Source organism: Populus alba, chromosome 19, assembly GCF_005239225.2.
Source record: "Populus alba chromosome 19, ASM523922v2, whole genome shotgun sequence".
Classification (NCBI taxonomy): domain Eukaryota; kingdom Viridiplantae; phylum Streptophyta; class Magnoliopsida; order Malpighiales; family Salicaceae; genus Populus; species Populus alba.
In genome coordinates, this window is record NC_133302.1 from 1,312,684 (window position 1) to 1,318,683 (window position 6,000).

Below are 6,000 nucleotides of genomic sequence, written 5' to 3' on the forward strand. Positions count from 1 at the left end.
ATTTTAAAATGCTTGAACTATATATGAATTTTTATTTGAAGGCTTGAAATATGTATGAAGTTTTATTTGAAACATGCTTTTTAATGTGCTTGAACTATGTATAAATTTTTATTTGAAACATGAATTTTTTTTAATGTATTTTAAAATTCCTTATGATTTTACGATCCATTTTTACGATCTAATTTTGCGAAGGGCTTTCCGTTTCGTTCTAAAATTGCGATTTTAACAACCTTGCATGAAAGTGACATTGGCGGTTTCCAGGAGGCAGTGAGACTAGTCTTTGCATACAGGACAAAGAAAGCACAAGGCATTTACAATTATTGAATAAAAATTAACTTGCTGTTTACCTTTGGTAGGTGAAGTTGTACCTTCCTGCCAATTTCTATTGACTTCTCCAAAGAAAAAAAACATGAAGTTGCTTCCAAATTGCAGCGACTTTTTTAATAGCTAGTCTTCCACTAAGAGATCTCTCTCTCAGTATACCATTGATTTCCTAATTTCCCTCACCAAATTTCTTAAGCCTTTCTCATGATCCGTGCTTCTTTTTTCTGATTGAATCGAATAACCTCTCTTTGAGTTCTTGATCTGTATCTTTCTTGCTTGCAAGGTAAATCGTACTCTAACCTATTTTAGAACTCAAAACTCATATCATAGCTTTGTTCTTGTTACTTTGAGTAGGGTTTCTGTAGAATTCAATCGTTACTTCTTATTCCAGAAACAGGGGATTTATACATCACAATATACAGCCTTCCTAGTTGTGTTTGGAAAGGAAACAATTACGATCCCATGACAATCAGGATTTACATAAATAGAAGATAAACGTGACTATTACAGCTATAGTTTCCTAATGTCTCTCGGTTTGTACAGCTCATGCCAACACTCCTCCTCAAGTTGGTGTAGAAATGTCTTTGATACCCAGCTTGTCAAGTGAGCTGTGAAAGTTTTTGTTTGAGACAGCTTTTGTAAGCATGTTCGTAAGTTGGTCCTCTGATCTGACGAATGGAAAGCGAATTACTTTTTCTTCAAGATTCTGTTTAATAAAATGCTGGTCTATCTCAATGTGCTTCGTTCTGTCATGTTGGATTGGGTTCTGAGATATTTCTATCGCGGCTTTATTATCGCAATATAAATTCATTTCTGAATTTGGTGCAAAGCCAATTTCTGAAAGCAGGCGTCTGAGCCACAAAAGCTCACAAAGCCCCTTTGCCATACCTCTAAACTCGGCTTCCGCACTTGATAGAGCTACCACCTTTTGTTTCTTCTCCACGTAACCAAGTTGCCTCCGACGAATGTGAAGTATCCTGATGTGGATTTTCTGTCGACCAAGTTTCCTGCCCAGTCTGCATCTGTATAGCCTTCAACATCTAAGTGATCATTCTTAGAGAACATAATCCCCTTTCCCGGAGCTGATTTCAAGTATCGAAGAATCTGAACAACCGCATCCATGTGATCTTTACTAGGGTAATGCATAAATTGACTGACCACGCTCACCGCGTATGAAATATCTGGACGAGTATGAGATAAATAAATTAGCTTACCCACTAGTCGTTGATACCTCTCTTTGTCGGTTGGGGTTTGATTAGGATACTCCCCAAGTTTCTGATTCTGAAATGTTGGAGTATTCGCCAGTTTGCAGTCGAGCATTCCAACTTCGGCCAGTAGATCAAGTACATACTTTCGTTGTGATAGAAAGATGCCTTGTTTTGATCTGGCCACTTCTATTCCAAGAAAATATTTGAGTCCACCCAAGTTCTTCATTTCAAATTCCATGGCCAAATGTTTCTCCAGTCTATAGATTTCTTCTGAATCATCTCCTGTGATTATCATGTCATCGACATAGATTATCAAGGCAGTTATTTTCCCTTGTCGTCGTTTTAGGAAGAGAGTATGATCAGAGTGGCTTTGTTGAAACCCATACTTTCTCATAGCCATGCTAAAGCGACCAAACCATGCACGCGGTGATTGTTTCAGCCCATACAATGCCCTTTGTAACCCGTAGACAATTCCTGTGGAGGATGACATATAGCCTGGTGGGATATCCATATATACTTCTTCCTTAAGATCTCCATGAAGAAAGGCCTTCTTCATGTCAAATTGGTGTAAGGGCCAATCTAGATTTGCAGCCACGGATAACAGCACCCTCACGATGTTTAGCTTCGCTATCGGAGAAAATGTCTCCTGATAGTCTATGCCGTATGTCTGAGTATATCCCTTAGCCACCAACCTTGCCTTGTATCGTTCAATGGATCCATCTGCTTTATGTTTAATTGAGAATACCCACTTACACCCCACTGGTTTCTTTCCAGCCGGCAGTGGGACAAGATCCCAAGTTCTGTTCCGATTCAAAGCTTCCATTTCCTCTTGTATTGCTACTGACCATTTGTGACTTGTTAAGGCTTCATGGACTCTGCAAGGAATGTGATCTGAAGACAGCTTTTGCGCAAATTTTATAAGAGGATCAGACCAGCCTTTTGTTGTCATATGATTAGAAATTGGGTACTTGGATTTCTTCCCTGCTTCTCCAGGAGAGTAGCAAGCTGGAGCTTTGCCACGGTTACTCCTGAAAGGTAAGTGATAACCAGTTGCAATATCCAAAACATTGCTGGAAGGTGATGCAGAAGGTCTTACCTTAGGAATATTCTAAGGAGAAGGATTGTCACTGTCGGGTACTTCCAAAAGAGGGGTTCTTCTACTAGGAGATTCTTCGTCAGAGTCAATAACCATGATGTCTTCATGCAGGCCATTATCGTCAGAGTCAATAACTAGTGATGTTGTTCCTGTTGATGTTCCCGTTACTGCTTCTTCCTCTATATGTCTAGCAACATATGTTGTCATCATATTTTCATCCATTTATGTAACAACTACTTCTGTCTCCTCCTGTGATGGCACCACTGTCACTACGATGGAAGTTGCTATCACCGTTGTTTCTTCAATTTGTCTTGTCCACCACTTCTACTCTTCATCCCAAGTCTCTCGCTGAAGAGAAGAAGCTGATATATGTGGTGAATAAAACTTGTCCAATTCTACAAATGTGACATCTATTGTTATATACACCCAATTTTTATTCGGGTCATAACAGTGATACCCTTTCTTATTGGTACCATACCCCAAAAATATGCACCAAAGGGCACACGGTTCCAGCTTGGTACTTTGATTTTTATGCAAATGAACAAAGGCAACACATCCAAATATATGTGGCTTAATGAGGAGTAAAGATGGTAGAGTGACATGTTTTGACAAAACCTATAATGGGGTGTCGAAATCCAAAACCTTAGAGGGCATACGGTTCATTACATATACAGCCGAAGCAACAACATCATCCCAATGACGACCGGGTGTATTTGATCCAATCAATAAGGCCCGTGCAATTTCTAAGATGTTTCGATTCTTCCTTTCGGCTACTCCATTTTGTTGTGGCGTCTGACTACACGATGACTCATGGAGGAGACTAGTTCTTTGAAAATATTCATGAAAATCACGATTCATATACTCTCCCCCATTGTCCGTCTGAAGAATACGGACCTTTGCTGAATATTGGTTCTGAATCATAGCATGAAATGCTCGAAATACACCAAAAACATGTGTTTCAACAAGTATAGCCACGTCATCCGCGTACAATCATCTACAAAAGTCACAAACCATCGTATACCTGAGATAGTTGTAATAGGGGAAGGTCCCCAAACATCAGAGTGAATTAGAGTAAATGGAATATCACTTTTATTCATGCTAGTTGGAAAAGGTACACGGTGACTCTTGGCCAATATGCATGTTTCACATCTGAAATTTGAGTAACTCAAAGTTGAAAATAACTGTGGAAATAAATGTCTCATGTAGCTAAATGAAGGGTGCCCCAACCGAGCGTGCCATAACCAAATATGTTCTTCGCGTGCGCTAGATGTGTGACTCATGGTATTGACTTTGCCGAAACTAAAGTCGTCCATGTAGTATAACCCCTCTCTTTTAGTACCACGCCCAATAATCTTTTTCATGAGAATATCCTGAAAAAGACAAAATGTTGGATACATTAGCACTAAGCAATTGAGTTCTTCGGTGACTTGTCCCACTGATAATAATCTACTGGAAAGAGAGGGTACTAAAAGAGTGTTAGACAATGAGATTGTAGATGATATATCTACGGTTCTAACTCCTATAACAGGATACATAACCCCATTGGCATTGAATATATTATTTCGCCTTGGCTCTGTAATTTCCACAAGATCATCTTGACAAAACGTCATATGATCAAAAATGAATGAAATCGGGTTGAAATTGGGTAAAATCGTTAAAATCGGGTGAAATCGTGAAAAATCACGATTTCAAGGCTGATTTCACGATTTTAACAAAATGCATGCACTGAAGTAAAATTCTCCCCCCCCCAATGCTCCAGCTGTCCGGCGCCTATTGGTTGTCTCATCCACAATTGACGACGACGACGCCTTCACCTCGATCGAGCTCCCTTTATTTTCACCATTCAGCTCCAACTCAAGCGCATCAAAATCATGGTCCACGTCACCAGCTCCATCATCATAAGTACGCAACAAACCATCATACGTTAACCCTTTCTCCCCTTCAATAAACTCTCCCCTTTCTCCCCTTCAATAAAACTCCCTTCAATTTATTTATTATTTTATTTTTTGGCTGATTATTAATTAAATAAATTGGAGTGGATTAATGAGGGCTGGTAAGGTTATTAAAACTATTTAATAAGAATTACTTAAAAAAAATTAATTGAAAATATAATAAAATAATATTTTTTTTATTTTTAATATTATTACATTAAAATATTTTAAAAAACCAAAAACTTTAATTTTAAAACAAAATAAAAATTTAAAAATTTAATTTTTAAAAAATATTTTTTAAAACATGAAACAAACACTTTGACTAATATTGTGAAATTTGATTTGGTTCAGCATTCTGATTAGAATTTAACTGACTCAGAATCTCAATTGATTTAAATTAAAAAATAATAGAAAAAAAAATATAATTAATTGAGTTAAACTGTAATTTTTAATCTATTAATTTTTTTTATAAATCGTATTAACCGAATATTATTTCAATTTCGCTCGAGTTTTATGTTAGAAACTGGTGAAGAGTGTGTATCACACCTGACAGTATTTTAAAATGCTTGAACTATATATGAATTTTTATTTGAAGGCTTGAAATATGTATGAAGTTTTATTTGAAACATGTTTTTTAATGTGCTTGAACTATGTATAAATTTTATTTGAAACATGAATTTTTTTTAATGTATTTTAAAATTTCTTATGAGTTTACGATCTATTTTTATGATCTGATTTTGCGAAGGGCTTTTCGTTTCGTTCTAAAATTGTGATTTTAACAACCTTGCATGAAAGTGACATTGGCGGTTTCCAGGAGGCAGTGAGACTAGTCTTTGCATACAGGACAAAGAAAGCACAAGGCATTTACAATTATCGACTAAAAATAAGCTTGCTGTTTACCTGTGGTAGGTGGAGTTGTAGCTTCCACCCAATTTCTACTGACTTCTCCAAAGAAAAAAACATAAAGTTGCTTGCAAATTGCATTGACTTTTCTAATAGCTAGTCTTCCACTAAGAGAGAGATCTCTCAGTTTACCATTGATTTCCTAATTTCCCTCACCAAATTTCTTCAACCTTTCTCATGATCTGTGCTTCCTTTTTCTGATTGAATCGAATCATCTCGTATTCTGTTCTTGATCTGTATCTTTCTTGCTTGAAAGGTAAATCCTACTTTCTTTTCTTGTTTTTCTACCACTAATTTTGTTTCATTTAAGATTTGCCCATTTGGTTGTAGAATTATTAAGTAGGATTGTAGATTGATCAATCAAGTAGAACTTAATTAAATGTGTTGCTCGATCTATTTTAGAACTCAAAACTCATATTTAGCTTTTGTTCTTACATATTGCCATCAACTTCAACTACTTGTCTTAAAAACAGCTGCTCTCAAGGTTTCTTTTGTCTGTTTGAGTGCCTCTTGTCAGCTTGACAGGTGACTAGTTAGT